This window comes from Giraffa tippelskirchi, chromosome 6, assembly GCF_054371585.1.
Source record: "Giraffa tippelskirchi isolate mGirTip1 chromosome 6, T2T-mGirTip1v1.2.pri, whole genome shotgun sequence".
Classification (NCBI taxonomy): Eukaryota; Metazoa; Chordata; class Mammalia; order Artiodactyla; family Giraffidae; genus Giraffa; species Giraffa tippelskirchi.
In genome coordinates this window covers 60,906,220-60,930,262 of record NC_137280.1, presented here as the reverse complement: position 1 = coordinate 60,930,262, position 24,043 = coordinate 60,906,220, and the positions used below count along the sequence as shown (strand labels likewise).

Sequence of the window (24,043 nt, the reverse complement as noted above, 5' to 3'; positions counted from 1 at the left end):
CCAGTGAGTCAGCTCTTCACATCAGGTGGCCAAAATATTGGAGCTTCAGCTTCAGCATCAATCCTTCAATGAATATTCAGGGTTGATTTCCTTTAGGATTGACTGGTTTGATCTCCTTGCTGTCCAAGTAGGGGACAAAAAAAGTAAGTAGGGGACAAATTTAATTTGTAATAAGTGCTATGAAGGGGAAAAAGCAAGGGACTAAGGTGCAGAATAACAAGGTGTGGGGCGGAAATGGGCCATCTGAGGAAGTGATTTTGAAAGATGAGAAGAGCTGGCTTCAGAACATGGAGGCACGAGCATTGCAGAAAAGGGAAACAGCCTGTGCAAGGTTCACATCACGGTCCTGTCATTCACATGCAGTGTGACTTTTGTCACTTAACCCTTCCCTGTGTCAATTTCCTCAACTCTGTTGATAATCTATTTCTTATGGCTATGAGGGTTAAGTGAGCTAATACTTACAAAGTGCCTGGAGCCAGGCACATAATATGAACTCAATAAATGTTAACAGTTATGATTCCCTGAGCAATGAGAGAATCAGGTTAGGAATTGCACTGTGTTCCCAGTTAGTTATGTGTGATTGCTCAGGTGACTAACTCAGGGGTGACTGATTTACTCGACACATTTACTCTGGAACGTGCCCTGATCCTGACACTAACTCTCCATCAGAAAATGATATAAAAGGCACCTGACAATAATTAGAACTTTTTTTTAACTCCCAACAGGATCACAAAATCTCACCGTTCCCTACACATGCCATGCAGTCTTCTTTCAGGCCGTTCCACCCTCTTACAACACTCTTCCCAGCCCCTCTGTCTGATAATTATCCATTGCTCCTTAGGGCCCTTTCCTAGCTGCAGCTTTCTCCAACTGAGTAAATCTCATCTTCTGGTATCACTTTTTTGGCCTTCCTGGTGGTTCAGATGGGTAAAGAATCTGTCTGCAATACACGGGTTTGACAGGGTTTGACAGGGGTTGACCTCTGGGTCAGGAAGATCCCCTGGAGAAGGGAATGGCAATCCACTCCAGTATTCTTGCCTGGAGAATTCCATGGACAGAAGAGCCTGGAGGGCCACAGTCCATGGGGTCACAAAGAGTCTGACAGGACTCAGTGACTTATACTATATTTTCTGTTACACTGTAATCTTACTTGTACCTAGCATAGTGCCTGGGCCAAATGAATGAATAAATCCACACATACATTCACAAAATGCTTCTGAAAGTCTCACTTAGGACCACAGACTTATCCTGGACTAGAATAAGAATCAGCCTGAGTTGATGTGCATAGACCTATTTATAGCATCTTGGTTATAAATTAATGGTAGTTGAAAAAGTAACAAATGTGGAGACCTAGTGTTCATTAAAGTTTAAGTTCAAGTAAATATAAGTCTAGTAAATTTTTATACGAAATAAGAGGGCCTTTTATTATTCTTTGAGAAACTCACATTGAACAGACTAAACAAGTCCCTTTGACAACGATAAAAATCCTTTTAAACGTTTTAAAACTGCAATTATAACTCTAATGCATTTGCTTTTTTTTAAAGTAAGCACTTCAAATACCTGCTCACAGAAGCTTAAATCCTAATAAGCAAAACATTCCCAAGTTAATTAATAATTTATAAATTTAGTAAGTTAAACATAAATATATCTCGAATTCTCTCAAAGAAAAACTTCAGCATTCTTAAAATTAGTGAAATTATTATACCTTTCCATTAAAAATTGTATCTTATACTAATAGCTTATTTTAAAATGGAAAGCATAAGTACTATGGTGGGCAGAATAATGGTCCCCCAGAGCCAAGGAACGAGATCAAAATCTACAACCTGGAAAAGGCAAGGATTAAGCATCCACCCCTGGAGCCTACAGACTTCCCTGGTGGTTCAGAGGGTAAAGCGTCTACCTACAATGCAGGAGACCTGGGTTTGATCCTTGGGTCAGGAAGATCTCCTGGAGAAGGAAATGCCAACCCACTCCAGTACTCTTGCCTGGAAAATCCCATGGACAGAGAAGCCTGGTAGGCTACAGTCCATGGAGTCACAAAGAGTCGGACACGACTGAGCAACTTCACTTCCTGGCGCCCTACAGAAGGGAACCTCACCCTGCTGACACCTTGACCTTGGCCCAGAGAGACCTGTGTCAGTCTTCTGGCCTCCTAACGAATTTGTGTTGTCTTAAGCCACTGAGTTTGTAGTAACTTGTTACAGCCACACAGGAAGCTCAGACAGAGAACCTAGCAGACACTCTAGCTTTGCCCCTTCAGATAAATTCCCACTCATCTTTCTGCTCCATGTCCCCCGTCACCCACTGAGTGGGGATCTGTCTGCCATGAAAGGCACAGCTTAAGTCAGCAGCCAGTTACTCTGGCCGCCCTGATACATGGACCTGCGAAAGCCGGACTGTAGGGCTCCGCCTGTTGGGGGCAGGTGTGAAGCTGCCTCCTTCCCACTCTACATAGGCTTCATTGAGGCTGATGCCAATCACGCTTCTGCCCAAGAAGCATCACAGAGACCCAGCATTTCAAATTCTTGCAAATAAGCCATGATTATGAAGCAGCAATGTCCTGGGCACTGGAGCAGCCAATCAGAACTGTGAGCTCAGGGACTTTCCTGGTGGTCCAATGGCTGAGACTCTGAGTTCCCAATGCAGGGGCCTAGGTTCCATCCGTGGCTGGGGAACTAGATCCAATATGCTACAACTAAGAGTCTGCACACCACAACTAAAGAGCCCGTGTACCACAGCTGAGGCCTGTTGCAGCCAAATAAATAAATAATATTTTAAATAAATATTCAGTTCAGTTCAGTCGCTCAGTTGTGTCCAACTCTTTGTGACCCCATGGACTGCAGCACACCAGGCTTCCCTGTCCATCACCAACTTCCAGAGCTTGCTCAAACTCATGTCCATCGAGTTTGGTGATGCTATCCAATCATCTCATTCTCTGTCATCCCCTTCTCCTCCTGCCTTCAATCTTTCCCAGCATCAGGGTCTTTTGGGGTCTTTTCCAATGAGTTGGCTCTTAGCATCAGTATTAGAGCTTCAGCTTCAGCATCAGTCCTTCCAATGATTATTCAGGACTGATTTCCTTGAGGATTGACTGGTTTGAAGAAAATCGAAAAACAGTGGTCACATGAATTTTAAATGAATAAGTAAATCTGTATAGATAGATTTTAAAGAACAAAATATTTTAAGGAATAAAATCCATCTCTACATATCTATTAATATATCTGGGGGAGGGGGTACTATCTATAGAGGGATATGGAGAGAGAGAGACCAATACCTCCTATTGGTTCTATTCCTCTGGAGAACCCTAAAAAATACGAGCTCCTAGAAAGAGAACAGGGCAAGGCAAGTCTAGAGGAAGGCTTCAGAGGGCAAGAGGGAAAACCCAGAGGAGAGCGGAATCTAGTGGCTACCAGAGGCAGTTAGCCAGCTACCACATCCTGAAAAATCATATTTGACAGATGCCAAAGAGCACAAGGAAACAGTCACTCTTAACCCACATAAGAGCATTTGAGTGACTCTCCTGTCTCTGTACTTTTAAAACTTGTATTCAATTGTTTTAATTTTACTTTGCAATTTTTTTTTTCTTAATTTCAAAATTACTCCATGGAGCCCCTACTTCCTTCAAAGAGGCAGCAAGGCCTAGAGATCAAGAGAAAAGAATCTGAAGTCAACTTCCCAGGTTCGAACCCCACCCTACCTCTTCCTGGCTATACCGAACACTGTACTAAAACCTTGACCTCCCTCAGTCCCCTTATCTGTAAAATGGGAATGATGACAGTACCCACATCATGGAATTGCTGTGAGGAGTAATTGAGTTGATGCATTTTACATGGTTTTTGTGTGGTTAGAGCAGTGCTTAACACATAAGCTTACTTATAAACATTTGTTACTATTATTCACAAGCCCACTCTCCCTTTTATTTTGTTTTTTTGTATTATGTCTTCTAGGCAGAAAAACCATGTAGCCTTCACTGTCTCTAAAGAGAAGCACAATGACTACATCAATGACCCCGGCAATTCTAACCTTTGTTTATTGTTTAAAACAGTGGTCTCCAACCATCCCATCAGTAAATATTTTTTAAGCATAAACCAAAATACGTGTGTTTATCCATTTATGAAGTATTGGCAGGCACTATTATCATTAATTAATATTTCAAAGCATAGTGCACACACAGGAGGAGACTCGTTATTAGTAATAATGGACATAAATCCACATTCCAAGTAAATGCGACCATTATGAACTTTTGGGTTAATTTTCAATTCAATTTCATTAGCTTATCACTGAGCTAATGCAGCTAGTGAAGAGCAATGTCAGTGCTCACACTTTCGTGTTCCTTGGCATCTGCAACAGTATCTTCACTCTGCTGCTTCTTTGCAAGAAACTAGGAATCTTCTTAAAGCATTTTTCCATTTTGTGAGATTTTGCCTATTTCAAACTAGATACTGTAATCCACAAATCCATTTAATCGGGCATACAGAAGTTGCAATATGTCACAGTACACTGGTCAACTTTGGGTTCCACTGGCCTCCACTCCTCATTAGGACCAAAGTGCCTTGGGTACTGAATGATGTCTGATGGATGGATGGAAAGGACCACTGTCAACCCAGACATTAAACATCTTTAAGGCTTTTGTGCTAGTTGTTCTCTGCTTGACCCTGAAGATACATTCTCCACTTCTCTGCCCAGCTCAGTGCCCTAGGAGGCTGACTGCAAAGGTCCCTACATCCCCCAGACTCTCTTGCCAGTTGGCATCTGTTTGCATTTGTCCAATAGGAGGTGCTGGCAGAGACCAGAGCAGAGAAAGAGTTCAGGGTCTTTCCTGCCTGCTCTCTCCTGGCTGGTCCCTGGTCCCTGGTCCCTGGCAGAAACTGAATCCCTCCTCCTTACGGTTCCAGCCATCCCTAGGCTTCTCTCCAAACCTGGGAGAAGTAACTCTCATTGTTGCTCATCTCTGGGGGCCTCAGCATCTTCTGTGTTCCCTTAACCCTGCCCACACCTATCTGAGTAATTCCTTCAATGAAACACAAGATTATTCCCTGGCAGAAGATAACTGCTTAACGTCTCACTCTTTAATAGAAAAATCAATAGTAGTTTTGAGGTTTTTGTCTACCAGCCTCTCACTTTGGAGACCACTGGTTTAAAGAACTGTTCTGATAATTGAGTCAAATCACTTTTCCTGAATAGTATGAAAGGAAGCCTGAGATTTCCATCACTCTTTGCTCATGCCAACAAACACAAGCTGAAAAGAAGTGGACTCACAGATGAGCCCCGAATAGCCAGCCAGCAGAGCCGGCTTCTACTCAGGGCTCCGTCACAGCTGGGCTAAACCTGACGGAAGCCACTTCCACTCTCGGACTCAGTTTCCTCATCTATAATAGGAAGGAAGGTGGGTTGGTTTAGCTATCTCTGCTGCTGCTGCTGCTAAGTCGCTTCAGTCGTGTCCAACTCTGTGCGACCCCATAGACGGCAGCCCACCAGGCGCCCCCGTCCCTGGGATTCTCCAGGCAAGAACACTGGAGTGGGTTGCCATTTCCTTCTCCAATGCATGAAAGTGAAAAGTGAAAGGAAAGTCGCTCAGTCGTGTCCGATTCCTAGCGATCCCATGGACTGCAGCCCACCAGGCTCCTCTGTCCACGGGATTTTCCAGGCAAGAGTACTGGAGTGGGGGTGCCAGTGCCTTAGTTCAGATGAAACTAGTTTATTTTGTCTTTTTATTTCTTGCTTCTTCAACCGTGTCTCCATCCCCTCCCCAACTTCCACAACAGACATTTACACACCCTGCACCAGTTAGAATTTTTCTTGGATGAAAATCCTTTCAGTTTTATAAACTCCTAGGTAATAAGAAATGAGAAAGCCCAGATGCAACATCAATAATAAACTGAATCCTACTCTTGGCCAAATGCTTTCAAATGTATTATTCTTTTGAACTGTCATAGCAGCCCTGTAAGGGAGATACTAGTATTGAATATTATCGTTACTTCACAAGTGTGGAAACCAGGGAGGCTCAGAGACATTAGATGATGTGTCCAAAATCACAGAGTCTGGTAGGCTGGAAATGGCTCATGAGAGCTGAGCTAAATGCACTCACCTTTTTTCAACTCCACATTCAGTAGCATGTTAGTAACTTACAATCAACCATAGTGGGAATATTTCCATCTCAGAAATCAGCAAGAACTACAAATCAGAACTTTTTTTTTCTTAAAGAAAAAACTGTCTTTTCTTATTTGGAGAGCTAATTCTTTTAAACATTTACTATGACACACTTTGATCACACAGTTCCTAAACCACAGAGATAGGTTCTAAGCTCAAATCTGACCCTAAACCTGGTGTCCTTTTATGACTCTGCATCTCCTTTTGCCACACAGTGCCTAGTATTGTGAAGAATCTTTGTGAAATATTTCCTGCACCAGGTGCCCAGGGTCCCCAGGCTAAGCCTCATTAGCCTTGACATCCGAATGGTCTTTTAGAGGAAGACTTGCCAACAAGTAACTGAACAACTTCTTGGCTTGTGCTCACAGCCTTGCCCCAGTAGACGAGAGAAGATTATACACAGAGAACAGCCCTGAGCCCATTCCCTCCTCCCCTCTCCCAGTTAACATCTGCCCCTCTTTCTAGTTAGGCATTTCACAACTCCGAAGTGCTTTGACATGAATGTGATTTTTAAACTATAATTGATTTACAATATTGTGCTAGTTTCTGGTGTACAGCAAAGGGATTCAGTTGTATATAAATATTTATGTGTTATTTTTCAGATTCTTTTCCATTATAGATTATTAAAACGTATCGAATATATAGTTCCCTGTGCTACACAGTAAATCTTTATTGTTATCTATTTTACATATAGGGGTGTGTATCTGTTAATCCCCTGCCCCTAATTTATCCTTCCCCCTCGCTTCCCCTTTGGTAACCATAAGCTTATTTTCTATGTCTGTGTTTCTGTTTTGTAAGTAAGTTCAGTTGTATTGTTAATAAGTGATATCATATGATATTTGTCTTTGTCTGACTTACATCACTTAGAATGATAATCTCTAGGTCTACCCATGTTGCTGCAAATGGAAGTATTTCATTCCTTTCTGTGGTTTTTGTTGTTGTTTAGTCATGTCCAACTCCAGTATTCTTGCCTGGGAAATCCCATGGACCAAGGAAGCTGACAGGCTACAATCCATGGGGTCACAAAGAGTCAGACACAACTTAGTGACTAAACAACAACAACACAATGTCACGTAAGGTTAAAGTATACAACATAATGATTTGATACATTGGATGTTGTGATTTTTTGTAACACCTTATGGAAAAATATTAATAAATTTTTTGGCCAACCCAATATAATTACATGATACCACAATTAGCTTAGTTAACACCTTCATCAAAAAAAGCTGGCTTAAACGTCATCATGAAAAAGTTGGCTTAAAACTCAATATTCAGAAAATTAAGATCATGGCATCCAATCCCATCACTTCATGGCAAATAGATTCGGAAACAGTGGAAACAGTGACAGACTATTTTGGGGGGCTTCAAAAATCACTGTAGATGGTGACTGCAACCATGAAATTAAAAGACACTTGCTCCTTGGAAAAAAGCTATGACCAACCTAAACAGCATATTAAAAAGCAGAGACATTACTTTGTCAACAAAGTTCCATCCAGTCAAAGCTATGGTTTTTCCTGTAGTCATGTATGGATGTGAGAGTTGGACTATAAAGAAAGCCGAGTGCTGAAGAATTGATGCTTTTGAACTGTGGTGTTGGAGAAAACTCTTGAGAGTCCGTTGGACTGCAAGGGGAGCAAACCAGGCAATCCTAAAGGAAATCAGTTCTGAATATTTATTGGAAGGACTGATGCTAAAGCTGAAACTCCAATACTTTGGCCACCTGATGTGAAGAACTGACTTACTGGAAAAGACCCTGATGCTGGAAAAGATTGAAGGCAGGAGAAGGGGACGACTGAGGATGAGATGGTTGGATGGCATCACCAACTTAATGGACGTGAGTTTGAGTAAACTCTGGGAGTTGGTGATGGACAGGGAAGCCTGGTGTGCTGCAGTCCACGGGGTCGCAAAGAGTCGGACATGACTGAGCATCTGAACTGAACTGAACACCTTCATCACCTGACGGAATTAGCATTTTAGATGTCTATGGTGAAAACATTTAAGATTTACTCTCTGAGCAACCTTCAAGTATCTAATACATTGTTAACTCAGGCTATACCTCAGAATTTATTCATCTTACAACTGGAGGTCTGGGATTCATCTAAGAGCTATAACACTGTCTGTTTGAGACCTGAGATCTATAACAGTCTGTCCAAGACCCAAGAGCCGTGACCTGCCAACGGCTCTAATGTCCGTCACTCCAAATCTTTGTTGTGATGTGACAAGAACCAAGAAGCATACACTCGCGTGACATCTATGGTGCCATGACTCGGATAAAACCTGACTGAAACAGCCTTGGCGGCGTGGCCCCCGCAAGGAGGAGGCCAAGCACAGCAGGCGCCCACCTCAGGAGAAAGCTCCCGCGGTAGAAGCGGAACCCGAAGAAAACCCAGCGCAAGAGGCCCATCGTGCTGGAAACTGGGACAGCAGAAAGCTCACGCGCCTCAGTCTCAGATTCCAGAAGACCTCCGGTTAAGGTTGACAAACTACAACATGCAGTGCCAGTTCAACAAAGATATAAAACTACAGCCGACCACGGAAGATATCACTCACCCTTGATGGACACCGGTATGAGGACTCTTGAGGCCTGAGACTAGCAAGAGGGGGGAGGCCCAATGCCCCTCGCTGTCCCAGTTCAGCAGGAAGTAGCCAGAGAGACCTCGACGCCCCTATTCCCGAAGAATTGGGCCTCCCATCTCTTGAGGGGGGAATGTTAGGTAGTTAGAATAGGAAACAGGAGTCCAAAATGGCGGTGGCTAAAGACAAGGAAGGGGAAAGCCCGTGAAAATGAAACAAAGGAAGGTCCTAGGACCGGAGTGAGAACTTCAGGTAGAACAGTGCTCCTGGCTAAGCCCAATTTACATAGGGCAGGCTCAGGGGGAGAAAAAAACATATAAAAAGCGGAGCCAAAGCGCGCTCTCTCCCTTTTTTCCTCTCCCGCGTGCTGGGGCGTTCTTCTCTTTGTGTCTTTGGGTCGACGGTCGGCAGGTCCTCATGCTTCAAAGACGGATTTTTCCTGCTATTATCTAAATAAAAGAGCCGTAACACTGAGCTGTAACACTGATTCGTCTAAGAGCTATAACACGGTCTGTTTGAGACCTGAGAGCTATAAGGGTCTGTCCAAGACCCGAGAGCCGTGACCCGCCGAGGGCTCTAATGTCCGTCACTCCAAATCTTTGTTGTGACGTGACAAGAACCAAGGAGCATACACTCGCGACATTTCCCAAAAAAGAATTATTTCCAGAGATATATTTTTATCCAAGTGGCCCCATCAATATGGCAGGGCAAACATCTAATACCAAGTATCTCTTCTTCTTATCCTGTGAATGATCCTCCTGTCCTTGGAAGCCCCAATCCCCTTTCCTATTCCTTAGCTCAACGTGACACATACACCTCATTTTACCTTTCTATCTCTGAATCTCTCATGTATGTGGGGTTCCCGTACATAAAAATTAAATTCTATTTTCTCCTGTTAATTGTCTCATGTCAGTGTAACCCTTAGATCAGTCAGAAGAATCTAGGAGGGTAGAGGAAATTTTTTTCCTCCCCAACATTGGAATTTCAGCCTCTACAACTGTTGTTTGCAAGCTATTCAGTTTGTGGTATTTTGTTATAATAGCCCTAACAGCTAAGACACTAATATACATTGTGAACTCGGAGAGGAATGGTGTAACTAGACTGATGAACATAGAATCCCGTGTTTATGTAAAGACTGACTGTTCTTTGGAACACACTTTGGGAAACTCTTATTCGACACATTTAGAAATGAAACTTCATTCAGTAGTGAAATACATCTTAAAAGTCAGTATCTATTACTATATAATTTATGAAATTAAGATTTTTCACTCCCATTGACCTGCCACAATTAGCTACTTTTGTCTATTTGCCTATTTCATTAGTCTGTGATCAATTGTACAAATTTTGGCAGAAGGAGGCCTTGTCAGTGGATTTTGAATATATTTTCAAGGGTGGTCTTTATTGGCTATTAAAATATATTATATACTATATATAAAAAAAAAAAACAAAAAATTGGAGGTCTGTACCCTTTACCCAACAGTTCTCCATTTCCTCCATCTCCCAGCTCCTGTCTATTTCTATGAGTTTGGCTGTTTTAGATTCCACATATAAGTGAGATTGTCCAGCATTTGTCTTTCTCTGTCTACTTATTTTACTTAGCATAGTGTGCTCAAGGTCCATCCATGTTGTCACCAATGGCAAGATTTTCTTTTCATGGCTGAATAATATTCCATTACATACTTTTAATATAGGATATTAAAATATATTTTATATATAATGTATGAATTTATATATATTATTTTGTCTTTCAGTCACTGTGTCATGTCCAACTTTGCGACCCATGGACTGCAGCATGCCAGGCTTCCCTGTCCAGCACTAACTCCCAGAGTTTACTCAAATTCATGTCCATCGTGTCAGTGATGCCACCCAACCATTTCATCTTCTGTCCTCCCCTTCTCCTCTTGCCTTCAATGTTTCCCAGCATCAGGGTATTTTCCAAGGAGTTAGCTCTTTGCATCAGGTGGCCAAAGTAGCGGAGCTTCAGCTTATATATAATATATAATATAACATATATATGCATATATTTATATATCACATATTCTTTATCCATTCATCTGCCAATGGTCACTTAGTTTGCTTCCGTGACTTGGCTATTGTGAACAACAAAGGTGCAGTGAAGTCCCAGGACTTGAGATAAAACCCAGTGCAAAGGACAAATGGCACTGAGTAGTTTGACCTTATAAGTTCAACAGCTGGACCCAGCCACCACCCCGAAGGGCTTATGGAGAGGTCAGAAGCAACTGAATTCCCTCCACCCTCTGAGTCAGTGTAACAGGAAGAGTGAAGAGAGAACAGTGTTCATGCTGCTAATGCTGCTGCTAAGTTGCTTGAGTCGTGTCCGACTCTGTGCGACTCCATAGATGGCAGCCCACCAGGCTCCGCCGTCCCTGGGATTCTCCAGGCAAGAACACTGGAGTGGGTTGCCATTTCCTTCTCCAGTGCATGAAAGGGAAAAGTGAAAGTGAAGTCGCTCAGTCGTGTCTGACTCTTAGCGACCCCGTGGACTGCAGCCCACCAGGCTCCTCCGTCCATGGGATTTTCCAGGCAAGAGTACTGGAGTGGGGTGCCATTGTCTTCTCCGACAGTGTTCACAGGAAGAGCCTATATCCTCCCCCACTCCCCTACTGGGACTTCAGGAGAATCATTCATAAAGTCCAGGAGTTCTAATGATCTAGAAGACCGGCATTTTATTCCCTACTTGTAACTGTTAACTGGGGCAGGGGAAGACAGACTTGGAGAGGACACTGGTTTGGGAGAGGGAGGGGCAGTGAGGCACCTTGCAATGTCCCCAGAGGCACACAAGGGTGTGCACATTTCCCAAGGGTGGAGTGGACACTAAGAAGGTAACTGGGCTTGAGCCATCTTCTCTGCATCTTATTAAAAGAGCACCCCTCTATATATTAAGTTCACCTTAAAAATGCATTCAAATAGTGTTTGATTCCATTTATATGCTGCTGCTGCTAAGTCGCTTCAGTCGTGTCTGACTCTGTGCAACCCCATAGACGGCAGCCCACTAGGCTCCCCCGTCCCTGGGATTCTCCAGGCAAGAGTACTGGAGTGGGGTGCCATTGCCTTCTCCTCCCATTTATATGAGGTACCTAGAATAATGAGGGATAGGGAGGCCTGGCGTGCTGCAGTCCATGGGGTCGCAAAGAGTTGGACACATCTTAGCGATGGAACAACAATGACAAAGAATAGTCAAATTCATAGAGTCAGATCCCAGCCTCTTTGCAAAAAAAAAAAAAATTCACACAATCAGAAAGTACATTGGTAGATGCCAGGGGCTGAGGGGTGGAGGGTGGGAAGGGGGAATGGGGACTTACAGTTTAGTGGGGACAGAGTTTCAGTTTAGGACGGTGAAAAACTCTAGAGATGTACAATGGTGAGAGTCACACAACAATGTGAATGTCCTGAGTGCCACTGAACTGTACAGTTAAACATGGTCAAAATAGTATGTTTTATGTGACTTCTACCACAATAAAAAAAAAATACATTTCAAAAGGGGGTGTCCCCCAGGTCAGTGGCCCCAGCAGCCATGGAAGAGGCAGGAACTGAAGTAGGGTCAGGGGAAGAGGTTGCAACTGAAGGCAGCTCTCGGAGCTGGGGAGTGTGTCAGGGAGGAAGAGATTCCCAAAGGGCCTGCAAAGGACCAGCCCTCACACACCGTGGAAGACCCAGCCTTGAGCACCCGCCCCCGAGAGAGAACCGACTACCAACCAGCTGCAGAGACAGCAACAGTCCGTGTAGAGAGGACGGAAACCTCACCCTGGACTGCCAAGTAAGGCAAATGTCGCCCTGAAGTCACCCTCCTACCGCCCACCCACACCTAAGCTCCGGGAGGAGGGACGGCCACAAGGAGACCAGCAGCGACTGCAGTCCCAGCTGCACTGGTGGGGAGGGGAGGAAAGCTACGGAGGGAATCGGAGAGAGGCGTTAACAAACCAGGCTGAGGCCCAGTGCTGGGATGAAACTGCTAATAACCAGCGGGAAATGAAAAACTGCATAATTTGGCCTGAAGGTCATCAAGGAAGCTGTTCCCATGAAGCCTCGGAAAGAACCATATAACAATGGTCGGGAGCCAATACTGAAAAAATACGTACTTTCATTTTGATGTCCCAAACTGACACTTCCCACTAAGCTCCTTCCCAATTTATTTAACATTATTACTGTGTATCTGGTACTAGATCTATGATAAATTGGGAGATTGGGATTGACATATACACAGTTACTATGTATAAAGTGGATAACTAATGAGAACCTCACCCAGGGGGAAAAAATAAAGACAGCTAGAGTTATCATATTTGAGTAGCCCACATATTTATGGAGGAGAGCCAGGCATATAAATCAATAATTTTAATATTCTACAACCAGGTTTATATGAGGTTCGACAGAGACACAAGAATATTTATACTGAATAGACTTTTCTATGTTTCAGTTTCCTGATCTATAAAACAGGAATAATAACAGCATCTACTTATAGGATGGCTGGTTGGATAAAGAGAGCTGTTTTATGTAGAAAAGTACCTGGCACAGAGTAAGCAAAACACTTTTGCTAGTATTCAATATTTCTAGCTGTGGTTATTTTTGCTACTTGTATATTGAATAGCAAGGCACTGTTCTAAGCATGTGAAATGGTTGATTATCTCAACAATTCTATGGAATAGGCACTACTTATTAGCCCCCCTTTATAGACAGAACTGAGGCTCAGAAGGATGAGCAGCTTGGCCAGAGACACACAGTGGAACTGGCATTCAAACCCGGGCTGTCTAAATCCAGAGCGCACACTCACTTCTCTGGGCACTTCCGGGAACGCAGAGGCGAAAGCCTTTTTTTCCAAAACAGCAACCGATAAAATATAAGTCCTAAAATAACTTGCAACAAAAAAAGAAGTCTGGCTCTGAACTCTTTAAAAACACTCGCACACATTTTTCGATCCAATTTTAAATTTGAAAAGGCAAAAATCATGGTGGAGTCCCGGATGTGCAGACATGAATTCACTGGGTAATGTGGCCGGGGTCCCTCCTGGTGCCCCTGCTGTCAACCCCACCTCTGGCTCTGCGTGGGGAAGCGGCGTCCTGCCCCTCGGCCTGCTTCGACTTGAGTGCCCTTTGGGGGAATTCAGGTCCTCGAAGTGTAGCCTGGATGAGCTGTGTTGCTCTCAGTGTTTATGTAACCATCCAAGCTCCAAGACGAGAGATGCCAGTACTGGGTAATGACAGGCTTGCAGGCCTGTCACTGGGGAGAGAAAACATGGATAAGAGCTCCATCTGCCTGTGGAGTCCAAACTCTGTCTGGAAGCCCAAGAAAGCACCATGAAAAGGAATCAGCAGGCCAAATCCCCTAGCACCCCCATTCAAAACATCCTTTTTTTATTAAATAGACAGAATTTGGCTGCCCCCAAACTGAGCATGACTGTGAAGTTGTAAATGACATCATCTCATCTGGGTAGCATTTTGTTAAAATGGAGAGGCTCCTATAAAGTTCCCAGCCACAAAAGTCGCCCCTCCAACATGTTCTTTAATCAAGAACAGCAAAAAAGAAGAGTTCAACTTAAGAAGTAATTTTTTTTTAAGTTCATTAACCTATGCTATGCATCAGGATTCCAGATATCAAAATCTTGCTTCTCTTTTACACGCTAAATTATGAGCCATGTCTGCTGTTCCCATGAGGGGTTGGTGGTCCCAGCTTTCAATTCTAGGGCCTTTCATCAATCCTAAGATTAGCAGTCTTTCCATTTTTTATATCTTTGAATTCAGGCTGCATCTTAACAATCCATGGCATCTTAGATATAATGAAACACAGACTTACGATTGAAACACTTGTAGCCCATCGATTCTACTTTTAAATTCCTCTCTGGTCAGCCCCTCCAGTCCTTCTCTAGTGCCTTCCCACAATGAGGGCCCTCAGCATCGCTTGCCAGGAAGTTTACAAGAGGTGCTTAGCCTGTCTCCCCATCTCCAGCCTGAACCCCTCCAACATGCCCACTTTGCTGCCCGAGAGGTCTTTCTAGAACACATTATCTAACCTCGCCACTTCCCTGTTTATGATCATTCAATAGATAATCATTGAATCTGGATAACAGGTCAATGAAGATTCTTTTTGCTATTTTTTCTAATTTTGGGAAGGTGTCTTAGTCTCAGGCTGCCACAACAAAATAACACAGACTGGGGCCTTTAACAACAAAAATTTATTTTTTCACAGTTTCAGAGGCTAGAGGATCCCAGATCAAGGTCAAGCAGGGTCCAGTTTCTGGTAAGAGCTCTCTTAGACCTGCAGACATCCATTTTCTTGCTGTGGCCTCACATGATGGACAGCTGACCTCATTTAATCTTAATTTCCTTCTAAAGACCCTATCTCCAAATACAGTCACGTTGGGAGTTAAGGCTTCAACATGTGAATTTTAGGAGGGAACACAATTCAGCCCATAGGAGTAGATTTGAAAGCATACATAATAAAATGTATAATACATCAATGAGGATGACCCAAACTATCACAATGGCTACCTCAGGGTCGGCGGGGAGTGGGAACTGATTTGGATGGACCCAGAAGAGAGTAGTGAAAGAGGACTTTCACTCTTTAACTGTAAAATTATTCTTGCTTGTTCCAAAGTGTGGCAAGAGTTACTTTTGTCATTTTTATAATAATTTTTCAAATTATTCCGAAGCTTCCCATTAACACTAATCTAACACTCAAGCTCAGTGTCATGGCAGCAGGGCTAGTGATAATATAGTCCGTGCATCCCCTAAAGCCACATTCAGAGACATAAATACCTTCTGCTCCTGGTCCTCAAAATCACAGGCAACTTCTTAAACTAGCCATCTCTTTCATGCCTCTGTTGTAAATTCTTCCCACTGTCTGAAATGCCCTTCCCTGTTCCATAAACTCCAACTCTCCCTACAAGACCCAGCTCCAATGTGACCTCTTCTATAAAGACTTCTTTGAGCATCGCCTCCCAATTCCTAAGGCACTATGTCCATGGTCCCATCACAGCCCCGATCTCACAGTATTATAATTACTTGTTGGCAGAGCTGTCCCTCCCAATAAGCTAAATCTTTGAAAATCTGTGTTATTATTCATTCATTTTTGTATCCACTGTGCATAGTTCAGTGGCTGCCAAATCACAGTAGTTTATTACAAGCATGCAGTATAATTAACTAACAAAATAGATTTTTCTGTTCACACCCAACTGTGTTTGGTAAATTTAATTCCAGTCACAATCCAGCTGACCTGAAGTGGAACTGGGTAAGCTTTTGGAGGAAGTAGTTTTAAGACTAACAAAAAGTCTGCTTTCACATCATATGTAGCTAGTCAATCTATCGTCAGTCTGTCCAAAAATGAAAAAATCTCTGTCTAAGGCACTGTTGTTCCTTATAATATCTTGGGACATATTTTTATTTTTTTAAACATTTTATTTTATATTGAAGCATAGCCAATTAACAATGTTGTGACAGTTTCAGGTGGACAACAAAGGGACTCAGCCATACATATACATGTATCCCTTCTCCCTTTGGGAGCTTATTTTTAAAAGAAAACAGATATTCAGTCCTCATTCTGACCAACTAAATGAGAATCCCTAAATCTGTAAAAGCTTAAAACACCCTGGGAATGCTGATGAAGTTGGTCCAAGGATAGGTGCTTTGAGATTTGTATTTTATGGGAAAACAGGAAAAAGGCTGGGATAAATTCACTCACAATACTGCAATGTCAACCAGCTTTTTCTTCTTATATTTACAGTAAATGGTGGATTAACTTTAATTCATATCATTTGCTTTGGAAACTTGCTGCATCCCACTGACGGGTGAATTAGATATTAGAAACAGGTGCATTGACATCCTTTATCTGCACTATAAAGGTATGAGGCAAAACCAAAGATGTTTTCGAAGGCTGTGCTAGAGAGAACTCACCAAAGAAAGGGCTGAGATAAGCCAAGGCAGCATGCCAAACGTCTTACTTTATTATAGGCTCCAGATGAAGAGCAAACCACTCAGCTTGCGCTGCACTGGACATTTTCTCTCTGCTGCTCCAGATTCACTCTCCTCTCCCCTCCATCCTCTTTGTCACCTAAAAGGCTGGCCGGTGTGAACAGCATCTGTGGATCTCTCACCTGTGGCTTCTGGTTAGATCCGGCCAATGGAAGGAAGACAAAGAGCTCTGGAGGGTGAGGCAGGGTGGAAGGCAGATTACTTATTCCTGCCAGCACCTCCCTGCTGTAATTAGGGACCACAAACCTAGAGGTGAAAAGCAACACAAATTTCTCATTTTGCAGTTCTGTAGGTCAGAAGTCTTGGAGAAGGCAATGGCACCCCACTCCAGTACTCTTGCCTGGAAAATCCCATGGACGGAGGAGCCTGGTAGGCTGCAGTCCATGGGGTCGCTAAGAGTCGGACACGACTGAGCGACTTCACTTTCACTTTTCACTTTCATGCATTGGAGAAGGAAATGGCAACCCACTCCAGTGTTCTTGCCTGGAGAATCCCAGGGACGGCGGAGCCTGGTGGGCTGCCATCTATGGGGTCGCACAGAGTCGGACACGACTGACGTGACTCAGCAGCAGCAGCAGGTCAGAAGTCTAGAATGTGTTGGCAGCACTGGTTCCTTCTGAAGGTTCTCAGGGAGAATCCATGTCTTTGCCTTTTCCAGTTTCTAGAGGCTGCTTGCTTTCCTAGGCTCTTGGCCCCACGTCACTCTGACCTCTGCTTCTACCATCACATCTCTTTCTGTCTCTATCCATCCTCCCTCCTAAGGAATGCTTAGTCCCAGTCACTACTATCTTTTGTACAGACAATCCCAACAGCATTCTTTCCTTCATATTTATTTTTATTTATTTGTTTGTTTGGCTGTGCTGGGTCTTAGTTGCAGCACATGGAATCTCCTAGTTATGGCCTATGGGATCCAGTTTCCTGACCAGGGTTCGAACCTGGGTCCTCTGTATTGGGGGTGCTGAATCTTAGCCACTGGACTACCAGGGAAGTCCCCTCAACAGCATTCCCATCCTGTCTACTTCATTCTCCACGCAGCAGAAAATCGGATAATGTCACTTGTCTGTTTAGGACCCTTTGGTGGGTTCCTATTACACTTAGAATAAAACTGAATTTCTTACCAAGGGCTGGTAAGGCCCTCCATGACCTGTCCTGCCTATCTTTCTGGCCTCATCTCACCCCACTCTCCTTGTTATGCTCCAGCCACACTCAACTCTCTTTCAAACCCTTGAACTTGTCAAGTTCTTCCCCCGGCCCCCGCCCACCAAAGCCTTTGTATTATTCCTTCTTCCCAGGCTCTTTCCTATCACTGGGGCTTAAATGTCACCTAGTCAAAGAAGTCTTCCTTTATCTTCCATGCAAAGTAAGATCTGAGCTTCCTTCCCCATCCCAACTCCATTATTCTATATTTCAACCTTTCCACTATTTCCTTGGTGGTGCCTATTACAGTTTGTAAGGATTTCACATGCTTGTTTTTTAATGTATTCTCTACTAGATTGTAAATCCAGGAGCACAAGGATTCTGTCTTCCCTAATAGTGTATCCCTACCACTTTTGAGTGTGACAAAGTGAAAGTGATATTTGTTCAGTCTATGTAGTATTTGTTGTATGTGGTATGTGGCCATTTCTTAGACTCTAATAAACAATGGCTAATAAAGTCAAAATTGTAGACTTGATTGCTGTGTGAGCCAGTTTCCTTTACTTGTTTTCAAAGGCTCGAACCTGACCAGCTGTTGCCATCATTGTATCTCCAGCCCCACAATAATGTTGCAGGTAATACATTAAATACAAATCCTTACCATTACTATTCAGTACACTCAGTTCAACAGCTACTTACAAGCACTACACACTGTGTATCTTACAAGGAGGGGTCGTGGGAGTGTCATCATCCACTTGTAATGAAAAGTAGCATTATTTTACTTAAACAAATAATAGCAGGAATTAGTTTTAATGCATATTAGGGGCCAGAAACCATGAAAAAATTATGTACATCATCTCATTTAATTGTCAAAACAGCCCTAAACGGTATAAAATACCAAGAACATAGATTCTAGAATCATATTTATTTGGGTTCAAATGCCAGTTCTGCTTCTCTTGCTGTTTAGTCATCAAGTCATGTCTGACTCTTTGTGACCCCATGGACTGTAGCCCACCAGGCTCCTCTGTCCATAGGATTTCTCAGGCAAGAATACTGGAGTGGGTCGCCATTTCCTTCTCCAGGGAATCTTCCCAACCTAGGGATCAAACCTGCGTCTCCTGCATTTGCAGGCGGATTCTTTACCACTGAGCCACCAGGAAAGCCTTCTGGTACTCTTACAAAGTTCCTTAGCTTCTCTGTGCTTCCATTTTTTCATGGGTAAAGTGGGGGTAATAGTAGTAACTATATTTTATTAGGGTTGTTGAGGGGATTAAATGAGATCATGTATGTGATGTGCATGGCACAAAGAAAGCATTCCATAGATACCATCTGCTGCTTCTTCTTAACTTGCCCTTCAGTGGGGCACTGTATGTCCTACAGCATCACTGGCTGCATCTAGCACAGAGGGAGTTAGCCAGGCTGAGTTCCTGCCCTTCAGAAGCACACCATCCGAGACAGCTGTGAACACACAGAATTCAAAAGAAGAGAGCAAACACGTTCCTCCAAATGGCTGTGTTCATTTTATGGGCCAAGCCCAGTAAACCCATGTTCTCATTTCCTTTTCCACCAAAATAGCTATCTCTGCTCCCTGAAGAGGCCTTGGATTATTATAGTTCCTTAAATGCCCTGAAATCCTCAAGAGAGAAGGAATGTTTTTCTAAAGCAGGCAGAACTTGGAGCTAGAAGACAAAAGGTTAAATTCTCTTAAGCTACAACAATGTAACTCATTTCCTGTTTTTCTCAACTGTCTAGACACAGATCTCATAAGCATTAGCCATGAATCCCACCATCAGGTTAAAAATAGAAGGTTTAAATATGAAATGCTGTGGTGGAGGAAAGATTGTAGGTTTCTACCTTCATCCACAAAATGACTACTTTGAAATGGGATGTTTCGTCTTTGCTGTTAGTTTTTCCATAAGTTCTGTTGAGCTGTATTTCGATGGCAGGAGTAGAGAATGTATTTTTTCTAAAGAATATATTTGCCCCTTGAAAAGCAAGTGCAGTTTTCCCCGTAGATTTTAAAAGCTATATGAAGACATACCTTATAGCAGCTTCTCTTAACAAGGAATGTGGTCACACAACTTTAAAAATTTCATGTTATTGTGCAGACCAACATTTAGTCCCAAATAAATTTATACCACAAAAATCACATTAAATTTGATGTGTTTTCTTCTTCTTTTATATCTTCTGCTTCCATAAAGTGGTCTGATAAATATTTTGTTTATATTATATAATTTTTCTGGAAAAACATATTTTTTAAAAACTCCTTTAATAATCCCTGAGCAGTGTTACATAAGTGTGGGGGATCTACCATGACACGCTTCCCAAATTTATTGGACCACAGAGCCCTTTCATCATGATAAACATTTAACACTTCCCAAAACAGTATTCCATGGAATACCAGTTTAGGAAACATGAATTGGATACCTCTATGATTTTTTTTTCTGTTCTCAGAATTATTTGAGATTAGGTCCCTTCTCTAATAACCTCGGCTATATGAATCATAACACAAAATTGAAAGTAAACTAGTACCATTGACTCTGAAATATTGTACTTTTCTCCTTATCTGGGGCAGACAAATAGAAGCCTGCCTTGTAGATACTCCTGCAGTTTCTTTAGAGTGAATGTATTCATTATGGCTTTTAATATTTATATAGGGAATTCCCTTATGGTCCAGTGCTTAGAAGTCCGCCCTTCTGGGGGCATGGGTTCCATCTATGCAGGGAACTAAGACACCACAAGCCAAGCAGCTCAACCCAAAAAGAAATCTATACAGATTCACTGAAATAAAAATTGATACGTGTGTGTTAGTAAACATAAACATATTTCCTAGCGCTGTCCACTGAGAGGACCTAGAAGCAATGATACCCCAGCAGCAATGAGCACACCCACCACCAAGATCATAGTCTCTAAATCCATTCTCCAATAAAAGGAACTAGTGTTTGGGGGGAGATAAAAGGGGGGTTGGGGCAAGGAAATGAAAGACAAGTCTAGAAAAAGAAGGCAGTGCCGATACTAACGAAGGATGGAGCATGTTGAAAGAATACAGAAGCCAACCTAATTAAGCTCCTCATGGCCGAAGCTGGAACAATCTGATCATAATAATGATAGTATTAGATTATAACCCATAGAATAAAATAAATATGTATTAGCTCATTCTAATACAAATAAGTAAGTGGAAGAAAAGAAACAACTTTACCTTACCGAGGAATTCCAATACAAATACAGGCATGAAAGAAATAGAAAATCTCTGGTAAGCAAACACCACATTATTAATTGTTTCTGGCAAAAATCCTGCATAGATGCTAAAACTAGTGTGCAAAAGTATGACAAAAAGGATATATTCATGGTCTCAAAGTATCTCCCCAAGATATTTGTTAGCTGCAAGAGGAAAAACAGTAAATTCAAGAAACCTGACAGATACTACTTTAACCAAGAGGTCAAGGTTAAGAACACCAGTTATAAAATACATTGGCATTGTGTACCTCCTGAAATGGTACATGGAGAAAGACATGGCATTACTTCTGAGGTATCCTTGCTAAACTGCATTACCTCAATTTAATCAAAGAAAACACAGACAAGCCCAAACTAAAGGACATTCCACAAAGTAACTGATGAGTTCTCTTCAAAAGTGTTGAGATCATAAAACACAATTTTAAAAAAATCTAAGTTGGAGAAGACTAAGCTAATCTTCCCATAAAGTCCCTGCATTGCAATAGGAAACTGGAAACTTCAACAGGAAAATGCAATTTCAAGTAAGATCTGTAGTTTACTTAATAGTATTGAATCGATCTTAATTTCTTGGTTTTGATCATCAGACTGTGGTTAATTAACATGTTAACATTAGGGGCTTCTCTGTTGGCTCAGTGATAAAGAATCCACCTGCCAATGATGTTAACATTAGGAGCTTCTCTAGTGGCTGAGTAATAAAGAATCCACTTGCCAATGCAGGACACACAGGTTCGATATCCCTGATCCAAAGACCCCACATGCCACAGAGCAGCTAAGCCCTTGCTCCACAACTATTGAGCCTGTGTCCTGGAGCCTGGGAGCCATAAGTACTGAGCCCACGTGCCACAGCTACTGATGCCTGAACATCCTAGAGTCCATGCTCTGCAACAAAGAGAAGCCACAGCAATGAGAAGCCTGCACCCCACAACAAAGAGTAGCCCCCGCTCACCACAACTAGAGAAAAGCTCGTACCGCAGTGAAGACCCAGCACAGCCAAAAATAAATGAACATTTTTTAAAAGATTAGGGGAAAATTAAAATTAGGGAAAGCTAGTGAAGCACATATATGAATTCTCTGTACTATTTTTGTTAACTTTTCTTTAAGTCTAAAATTAGTTGACATTTTTTAAAAGTTAAAAAAATAGATTCATTAGCCAAGTATTTATAACTCAGTGCTTGTGAAAACCAATGATATTAATAATGTTAATAGCAATAATAACAGCAATGTGATAATTTTTTTTCAAGTTTTCACTTCCTGACCATCTTTAATGTACCAGGAGTTGCAGCGGGAGCTTGTACGTGCTCATGTGTATGTGTGCATTTTCCATTAACCTTCACAATGTAAGATGAAGTTAAGCAACATGACCAAAGTTATACTACTGGTCAGTGGCAAGAGCTATGACATCAACTTATGCTGTAACTTAGCAAAAACAATGAAAGGAAATTACTTACTATTTGAAAGAGGCTAAATTGAGCAACCTAAAATTACAGGCAATGCTGAATATCTATACTACACTATTTCTGTTTCTTGTTCATCTAAGACTTAAACGCATGTCAACAATTTAGAGATTCAAAAATATAAATTAATCAATACCCTACATGAGTAATGTCCCCTTTTCTCCCTGAAAATTTGTCTATAAAAATTCCTGCTATTTACTGCATCTACTGTGAGAATGAAGACCATTTTCAGCAATCAGACTGTCGACATCCCAGAAAATGTCGACATTACCTTGAAGGGACGGACAGTTATTGTGAAGGGCCCCAGAGGCACCCTGCAGAGGGACTTCAATCACATCAATGTAGAACTCAGTCTCCTTGGAAAGAAAATGAAGAGGATCCTTGTTGACAAATGGTGGGGAAACAGAAAGGAACTGGCCACTGTTCGCACAATCTGTAGTCACGTACAGAACATGATCAAGGGTGTTACACTGGGCTTCCGTTACAAGATGAGGTCGGTGTATGCCCACTTCCCCATCAACGTTGTTATTCAGGAGAATGGTTCTCTTGTGGAAATCCGAAATTTTTTGGGTGAAAAATACATACGCAGGGTTTGAATGAGGCCAGGGGTTGCCTGTTCAGTATCTCAAGCCCAGAAAGATGAGTTGATTCTTGAAGGAAATGACATTGAACTTGTGTCAAATTCAGCAGCTTTGATTCAGCAAGCCACCACAGTTAAAAACAAGGATATCAGATAATTTTTGGACGGTATTTATGTTTCTGAAAAAGGAACAGTTCAGCAGGCTGATGAATAAGATCTCAGTGATCCCGCTGCAGAAATGACAAGATAGCAGATGGTTCTATGGACTCAGTTCTGATATTTTAAAGAGACAATAAAAACTCTAGATTTGAAAAAAAAAAAAAATTCCTTAGAGTTGCAAGCATGCCTTGGAAACTTTTGCCAAGCTTTCTCACTCTGATTTTACTGAATACTCACAACCACCAAATGAGATGTGTCATTTTTGCCATTTTATAAACAAAAAGAAAACTAAATCTCCAAGAGACAGAGATTTTGTTTTCCCCACACATCATCCCATCCTTCTGCCCAACAGACAGCAGCACCGGTCATTTCTGTCCATCAAAATTAAGATCAGCTAACACCCAAGGTGTCGTTGAACGAGGAAATAAGTAACAAAAGTCCAGGAGTGGTGGCTGGCGAAGGGGCAAGCCGATGGGAAGGAGGAAGACGTTTTTGGCTAATTAATAGTTTTAAAATGTGCTTCTAAACTCAGCTCAGTCACTTTCTGTAACCTGGACAAGTTATTCTTTCTGCCTCTTTCTCCTCAACTGAAAAAAAAAAAAAAGAATTGTAGTAAGTGTACTGGGGTGTCCCCCTAAATTTATGCCCATTCAGAATGTGACCTTATTTGGAAATAGAGTTACTAAAGATGTAGTTTATTTAAGATGAGATCGTACTGGAATAGGGTGAGCCCTTAACCCAACTGACTAGTGTCCATATAAGAAGAGGAAGTAGAA

General features: G+C 42.2%; 1 pseudogene across 1 annotated transcript; it reads left to right on the top strand.

Annotated features, from left to right (window-relative positions):
* The first annotated feature begins 22,734 nt into the window (after positions 1-22,734).
* On the top strand, positions 22,735-23,432 carry LOC145509685 (large ribosomal subunit protein uL6 pseudogene; annotated as a pseudogene). The gene has a single exon (XR_014056308.1). The product of XR_014056308.1 is annotated as a large ribosomal subunit protein uL6 pseudogene (transcript).
* Positions 23,433-24,043: the final 611 nt, after the last annotated feature.